The sequence below is a fragment of the Periplaneta americana genome, chromosome 9, assembly GCF_040183065.1.
Source record: "Periplaneta americana isolate PAMFEO1 chromosome 9, P.americana_PAMFEO1_priV1, whole genome shotgun sequence".
In the NCBI taxonomy this organism is placed as follows: Eukaryota; Metazoa; Arthropoda; class Insecta; order Blattodea; family Blattidae; genus Periplaneta; species Periplaneta americana.
Genome location: NC_091125.1, coordinates 17,717,167 through 17,726,046, shown reverse-complemented (window position 1 = coordinate 17,726,046; position 8,880 = coordinate 17,717,167).

Here is an 8,880-nt window from a genome sequence, read left to right as displayed (position 1 = left end):
ATTATTTTACCTAGACTGCACTCCATTTCTGAAATCTGTGGAGTAAATCGACGCATTTGGGAGGAGCCTACGACAAACAAATGGGCGGAGTCTATCAGTGCGGGAGTATATTGCGAGCTGCATCGGCTCACAGTCGCTATGGGGTAAGATGCGCATGACAGAAGGTGATAGGTAGAGGTGGCATTTTAGACTCTCGTCTTCAATCAATGTTTTCCCCCAGAGCGGTCATTGGACTGGCCCCCTCCACTCACCACTTGCGCAAAGGACTTGTTTCGGTTTCTATACTCTACAGATTCCAGAAACGGAGTATAGTACAGAAGATGAAAGCCACAAGGTCTAAACCTGTTGGTGAAACGTTTATTCCATTAATTCCGTTGAGTATCCCATCTTTGTCTGGTATTCTGATGTAACCTGATGCTCGAATGGGTTAGTTATAGGGTCCCACTCCATGGGCTGCATGTCATTCTCTGCGTCGATGTCTTCCAAATGCATGGGCTCCTGTTATTTCTACAAAATTTCGAAAATGTGGAATAATAGATGGTAAAATTATAATCGACGATGGAGTAGTTTTAAGGGCAATAAATTTCGTAATTTTGGCTCTCTTTAGAACAAAAATAAAGTGGAGTGTCCCATGTTGTACACTGACGCAATTAAATTAGTCTTATTCCTGAATGGGTGGATTCTAGCTATTAAAGATTTAAAGTTCACTTTCTATGAAAATTATCTCTGTCGCAAGGTAGATGTCTCTGTAGACCTACAATACTTACTTACTTACTGGTTTTTAAGGAACCCGGAGGTTCAATTCCGCCCTCACATAAGCCCGCCATTGGTCCCTATCCTGAGCAAGATTAATCCAGCCTCTATCATCACATCCCACCTGCCTCAAATCCATTTTAATATTATCCTCTCATCTACATCTCGGGCTCCCCAGAGGTCTTTTTCCCTCTGGCCTCCCAATTAACACTCTATATGCATTTCTGAATTCGCCCATACGTGCTACATGCCCTGCCCATCTTAAACGTCTGGATTTAATGTTCCTAATTATATCAGGTGAAGAATGCAATGCGTGCAGTTCTGTGTTGTGTAACTTTCTCCATTCTCCTGTAACTTCATCCCTCTTAGCCCTAGATATTTTCCTAAGCACCTTATTCTCAAACATCCTTAACCTATGTTCCTCTCTCAAAGTGAGAGTCCAAGTTTCACAACCATACAGAACAACCGGTAATATAACTGTTTTATAAATCCTAACTTTAAGATTCTTTCACAACAGACTGGATGATAAAAGCTTTTCAACCGAATAATAACAGGCATTTCCCATATTTATTCTGTGTTTAATTTCCTCCCGAGTATCATTTATATTTGTTACTGTTGCTCCCAGGTATTTGAATTTTTCCACCTCTTCAAAGGATAAATTTCCAATTTGTATATTTCCATTTCGTACAATATTCTCGTCACGAGATATAATCATATAACTTACTTTGTCTTTTCGGGATTTACGTCCAAACCTATCTCTTTACTTGCTTCAAGTAAAATTCCCGTGTTTTCCCTAATCGTTTGTGGATTTTCTCCTAACATATTCACGTCATCCGCATAGACAAGCAGCTGATGTAATCCGTTCAATTCCAAACCCTCTCTGTTATCCTGGACTTTCCTATTGGCATACTCTATAGCAAAGTTAAAAAGTAAAGGTGATAGTGCATATCCTTGCTTCAGCCCATAGTGAATTGGAAACGCATCTGACAGAATCTGACCTATACGGACTCTGCTGTACGTTTCACTGAGACATATTTTAATTAATCGAACTAGTTTCTTGGGAATACCGAATTCAATAAGAATATCATATAAAACTTCTCTCTTAACCGAGTCATATGCCTTTTTGAAATCTATGAACAACTGATGCACTGTACCCTTATACTCCCATTTTTCTCCATTATCTGTCGAATACAAAATATCTGCTCAATAGTTGATCTATTACGCCTAAAACCACACTGATGATCCCCAATAATTTCATCTACATATGGAGTTAATCTTCTCAAAAGAATATTGGACAACATTTTGTACGACGTCAACAAAAGTGATATTCCTCGAAAGTTATTACAGCTAGTCTTGTCCCCCTGATAGGTACGATTATGGACTCCTTCCATTGTTCTGGCACAATTTCCTTTTCCCAAATAGCAAGTACAAGCTTATAAATTTCGTTACATAATGCGCCTCCACCCTCTTGTATTAATTCTGCTGGAATTTTATCGATACCTGGAGACTTATAATTTTTCAGATTTTTTATCGAAATTTCGACTTCAGAAAGTGTGGGTTCGGGTATAAATGGCTTAGCAGTTTGTATTTCAATTTCGTCCTGATCATTTGTACTTTGCCTATGTATATTTCGTAGTTGCCCAAAATAGTTTTTCTATCTGTTCAGGATTGAATGAGAGTTTCATCCTTGATCACGTTTATCCTTGCCAGTACCAAATCTCAAAACCTTATTCCTTTGCTGTGGTCGTGCCAGAGAATCAGTCCCATTCCGAGGCTTATTTGAAGGTTTCGTAACAAGCTGCTTTTTACGGTGATGGGTTGTTAGCCCTTCGCCCAACCCCCCCGCTGGAGGACCACCCCTCATCGGCTGTCCGCTTATTCAATATATTCACAACTAACCTCCATATCTGGAGGCCGTCTCCTCGATCCGCAACCTGAGAACGCGCCATGCCGGTAGACCTACAATACTGCAAGAAACTTGGATGATCTAATCAGTGAATTACATGTAGATCCCTGGAATTGTTTCGAAAATTCTGAAAGACTTGTAAATGCCGCCTAAAAAATTTTCGGAATGCTTGGAATGTAATTTAACACAGCTAGTGGTAACCGGCGTAGATGGAGTAGGGAAAGGGACACAAGTGTTGGGGATGTGAGTTTGATTATACTTCGGTTAATTGATTATATGTGCATATATTTTTTCTTTCCATGCTCTGGGGGACAGTGCCGAAAATGCAGTACACAGTGCAGCTTTCCACATTCGACCGTGGAAACACAAAATGTATGAACTTTTTTTTTTCCGGCAGCTTATAAGTCTGTTATATAACGAGGTCACTCAGCGTCGAATGAATTGGTGGAATGGAGATGATATTGTTATGCGACCGTCAACTTAGGTCGGATGACTTGCTGAACGGATGATTACTGCGTTCGACTGCCGCTCACACTTAGGCTTATCAGGATTTCTGACATCACCATTACACGTATAATGTAAAAGAAACTATTTTACTGAAAGAGCTGGGACTCTCAGGATATCATAGGAAAACTACATGATTACTGAACTCAGGTTCTAGACTGAATTAGTTATGAATGAAACTATGCTCGATTTATTAAATATATACAAATATACATAACAAGTTACTTACAATAGTATATCTCTTGTCTCTGCCGACGCCATTACGACTTGGTCCTCGATCCCTGCCCGACCGTGTCACCATCCGACTGTATCCTCTCACCATCACTTTTTATGTTCTCTTATCGGTCTCCCGAACGGGGTACCACCCACGCTATCGGACAGGTGAGATAGGCTTTAACCCCTTTTGATTATTCGTGCTTGAAGATGTCGTCTTAATCAAACCTCTGTTACAAATAATTCGATTGATTGCAATACAGTGATAAGTCGCTTTAATGAGATTACGCGTAAGAAAAGAAATCGAACAATGCGTGATTTAATTTAACCAATTAAAATGCATGCTTTGTTCCACTGGACCATTGCGAATAGTCCAGCAGTAATTCGTGGCGTAAGAATACATTTATCGTAGGCAGTGATTTACCGCTCGCGCGACAAAACTCTTTAACGCTGGCTAAGCATCTATTTACTTCACAAGCTGGAATTGTATTACATTTCTGCTAAAGACCATGTATTCCGCTGACACTGTTCCTGGACTGTTTCAGATTTGACACCCCACAGGAAATCATGCTACAGGGCGTTCTTATGCCCTGAGGCATAACAATGCCCAGGGGCGTATTTTGCGGGCTACCGGCGGTAGCCCAAGGAAATTACAAAAGAAAAAGTTTATAATATAACATAATGTAATAATTTTGTATTATTAGTTTTACCATAGTAATTAAAATTAAAGTAATTGTTAGATATATTTTGTGTAATAATAGGGTCAGCGGTAGCCCAAACCCTTTAACCAGTATACGCCACTGAATGCCCCTTCATTTCAAAAAGACGATGCCTCAATGGCACGTGCTTTTTCATTGAACTTGTTGTCTGGCCTAGTGATTGTGGATTAGATTCTGGAATACATTCACACACACAAGCAACAGAGAGAGTTTACAGAGAGTTAATCTCGTGTCAGGGACTCTTTCTGCTCAGAAAGGCTTAAGGGGTATTTATTCCTTCGCCATTGGCTTTCACATGCACATCATGTATACTATGAATCTGGTGGTCGCTGAATTACATAGGCAGAGCGGAATCATTAATAACGTTCATTTAATGTATTCTAATTGGTTTTGGATTTTCCGTGTTAAACTTTGAGATACTGTATTCTATGATTTTGTGTTGGTTCGGTTCGTTGCATGGCGCCAGCTATAACACTTATCAACTCTAGGTACAATAATAGATTTTGGATACTTATTTTTCGTTACAATAAAATTTCACAATATGGGATATTATTAAGATAACATTATTTCTCTCTCTCTCACACTCATTCACTTTTATTTTTTCTGGCCCCGATATATATTCTTTTCTTCTCATGCATACCTCACACACACACACACACACACACACACACACACACATTTTTTCAATGTAATTCACTCCATTCTTAAGCTAAAATGTTTATCCTAAAAGCATTCAAGTATTAACTCTGTTTTTTGTGTTGGATCCCTTTTCGTACATACAATATTCTCCTTCTGCTGACACATGCGGTTGAATCCCATGCTAGGCGCTGATAGTGTTCCAGCTGGCGAGTGACGTCACCTATCCTTCGTGGCTCCCGTTGCTTACGCTGCTGTTCATGTTACACCACCGGCGTTCGGCAGTACGTCTTGCATTCTCGAAGCCTAGAGTACATACAGTACATAAGTTCGAGTAGCACAATGATTAAATTAAGATAATCATTTACTCAACCACGAAAGAGTTTTAGTTATGAATGTCTAACTTCAATTTTCACATCAACTGTCTTTTCTTTAAATCATCACTTGAGATACGTTTGGATTTGAATATTTACACATAGGCTATATATTAACCTTCAAGACAATAATATCCTTATGTTAAATTGATCCTAAGCTTAGAAACATATTATGTCATTGTTCAAAATGTTTCGAAATCTATATACATATTACATAACAGTTAACTCGATGAACAGAATTATTTATGATACAGTTATTTTAAGTTACAAAAGTAGAAGTAAATTTTACAAGTCCCATTTTGAACTTTGGCATCTCCAGGCGAGCTTCATGCCCAACTTAACATTATACAATATACTTAGGGTTTTTCTTGGAATGGACGATATCACGTCGAAGGTCGTTCAGATCCGATGACACAGGCTTCCTCAGTTTACTCTGGCTAGAATTGCGGCTGAGTAGCTGAAAATATTGTTACATCCGGGGAACAGAGAGTATAATTCTCGTCCCCATATTTTATTAGATCACTTTTTTTTGCGACAACAATTAGATAATCTGTAATCCAATAGGTTAGTAAATATTTCTAGTTCGCAATCTGTAGCGAGGTGAAGTTGGTTGGCTCCTCTGTTCGGCTGTTTCATTACTCACACTGGGAGCATTAAATGAATTATGAGGAGAGTCGAACTCATGGTCTGGTTCAGCAGAATTGTGTGCCTGGGGAGGATCATCTGATCTCACTTTCCACGAGGCGAGAGGGATTTCGTCCTCGGACTCAAAATCTTCATCTCTTCCTACTCTTTCTCTTAATTCGCTTAGCGGTATCTCATTTTCCGATGCCCACGCGTTTTCTTTCGCCGTTCCTGACATTTCACTGATTATTCCTTCACCTTGGGGTTCTCTGTTCGATTCCATTCCCAGGGGTCCTTCATCATTCTCCCAATATTGCGTATACATACTTTCCGTATTATTTTTGGTAGGATGAATGTCGTCAACCTGACATCGGCACAACTTTAATCTATTTACACGAACTACTTGTGTTCTACCGTCTCCGTAGCGAATGCGGTAATTGACTTCATTTAGTATTTCTACTATCTCAACTGGGCTTGTCCATGGTTTAGCTAATTTCTTCGTTACTTCCTTTTTCAACACTGTGCTTTGTATGAATACTTTGTCTCCTAGCTCAGATGTTTGAAGTTTCACATTTCGCCTCGTGTTGTACTGTCTCGCTTGCGTTGTCTTACTTTGCTTTAACCGTTCTCTAACCACTTTGTAGGCCGTCTCTAGTTTCCTGGCTTGGCCAACTATAGGGTCGGATTCTATATTTTCTCTTGGAAATTTCGGACTCATATCAACTGGAAATGGCAGAGGCATTTCCTTGCCATACAAGAGAAAGAATGGGGAGTACCCGGTCACCGAGTGGGGTGTAATTCTGTACGCCTTCTGTACTATAGCTATCCACTTATTCCAATCTCTTTGGTCTTAACGCACAAAGTGAAACATCATTGCCGTGAACGTTTGATGACTGCGTTCAACTAGTCCATTCGCCATAGGATGATACGGATTTGTCTGTATTTTCTTTATGTGTAGCAATTTGCAAACTTCCTTGAACAATGTAGATACAAAATTTCTGCCTTGATCAGTTAATACTTGTTTAGGGGTTCCATGACTAGCAACTATTTTTGTGACAAATTCCCTAGCTACAGTTTCCGCAGATTGGTCAGGTATCGGAATAGCTTCACTCCACTTCGTGAAGGCAACCATGAAAATCAATAGATAGACGTTTCCGGAAGTGGTCTTTGGAAATGGACCAAGGATGTTCATGCTAACTAATTCAAAGGTTTCACCACTTCACCGAACTCCTGAAGAGGGCTACAGGATGTTTTCCTGTTTTTCTTTTCCAACATGACATGCAATTTGCAACATAATTTTCCACGTCTGATCTCATATCTAGCCAATAGAAACTTCGACTTAATAAGTGACCTTGGTGTGCACCGATTGGTGAATCATGATATATTTTTAGTATAGTCAATCTCAATGGTATAGGTACTACCAAACAAGGTTCACGGTCATTTTGGATTCGAAACAAAATCCCATTGTCATCTAATTTAAACTGATTTGCGTCATTCAACCATTGTGCAAATTGCGGTTCGGCAATTGTAGATTTCGAACGGATTGAGATTCCATCTTGTCGATCGTAACAAAGGGCACTTTATGAATTCTAGATAGAGCATCTGCGTTCTGATGTTTTTTTCCTGGTTTGTACTGAATCTGAAAATTAAATTCAGAGAATCTGAGCGTCCATCGGAGCAGTCTCGAACTCGTCCATTCTGATGCCCAGAAACTTGCTGAGATGGTAACATTTACTTCAACTCTGGCAGAAAATGTTAGTGCTAAAGTGCGTCGGCTAGATATTGCCAGGGTGAGTGATGATTTTAAACAGAATACATTTTCTTTTTGCGAATTCAGAGAGATTAAAGTTATAAGTGATTTAAAATTTGAATTTCTTAGATGTATAAAGGATGGATAAGGGATGACTATGGTATGAAAGGTGGATAAGAGCTGATTATCGAACAGTTTAAATATGGATGAGGGAGAAGAAATGACGACAATACTGAAGGAGCTGGAGAGGTCCCATCTGTAGGAGAGTGCTGAAAGATCTATGGACAAAGAGAGAATAGTGTATATTGGAAGTCAATGAATGTGGACTGTTTTAAAACCCTTTTATTACATATCTGTGCATGCGTGCATGTGTGATGTAGCCAATTTCTCTTTAATTTCCTGTCCAGTTTCAACATTATTGTTTCTTCACCTACTCTTTCTAGCACTGCTTCATTTCTTATTTTGTCTGCTGTCTCATACAAAGTCACATTCCACACAAAACTCTTCACTGGTCTCATAGTTCTTCTTTCAAAGTTTCGTAGAAAATGCTCCTTTTTCTATTAGAAACTTCCTTTGTCATTGCTATTCTCCTTTTGACTTCCTGGCAACAGCTCATGTTCCTATACCAAGTATCTGAAGCTGTCTACGTGTTACTGACTCATTTCGAATTCGCACATTTATCACCTTTATTTTTCTACCAGTAAACATGGTCTTCGTTAACTTCATCCCATACTGCTCTCAGCTCTCATTTAGCTCCATTAGCATATTCCTTATTATCATCTTCTTTTTCTACTAACAACGCCATGTCGTCAGCAAATCTTATGCACTTTATTCTTCCTCCTACTATCACCCCTTCTGAAAATAATTCTTCTCTAAATCCTCCAAGTAGATGTTAAACAGGAAGGTGATGAAGAGCTTTCTTGTCCTTACTGCACTTCCCTATGACATTTCTTGACCTAGTCTAACTTTGACTCGCTGTTTCATATAAGGATCACTTAATAGCCTCCTCTCTTTCCTAATCACACCACTTTTCATCACGATTTGCATAAATTTATTCTAGTGCACTTTATTAAAAGCCTTTTCTACCACTACAGATATTACATACGTTTCTTTACTTTTTTTTCCAGATATATCTTGCTGATTGCAGTCCAGTTACATCTCTCGTACCTTTTCCTTTCCTGAAGCCAAATTTTTCCTCTTTCAACTTTCCTTCCTCTTAGAATATAAACATCGATTTAGTATTCGCAGGAGAATCTTTGCCAAGTGCGATATCAAGTTGATAGTCCTGAACTCATTACATTTTTGGGCATTATTTTTCTTTGGTACTGGCAGCATCACTGTCTCCGTGAAATCTTGAGGCCATTTGCCTTTCTCATATATTTCGTTACACAGTGATAGAAA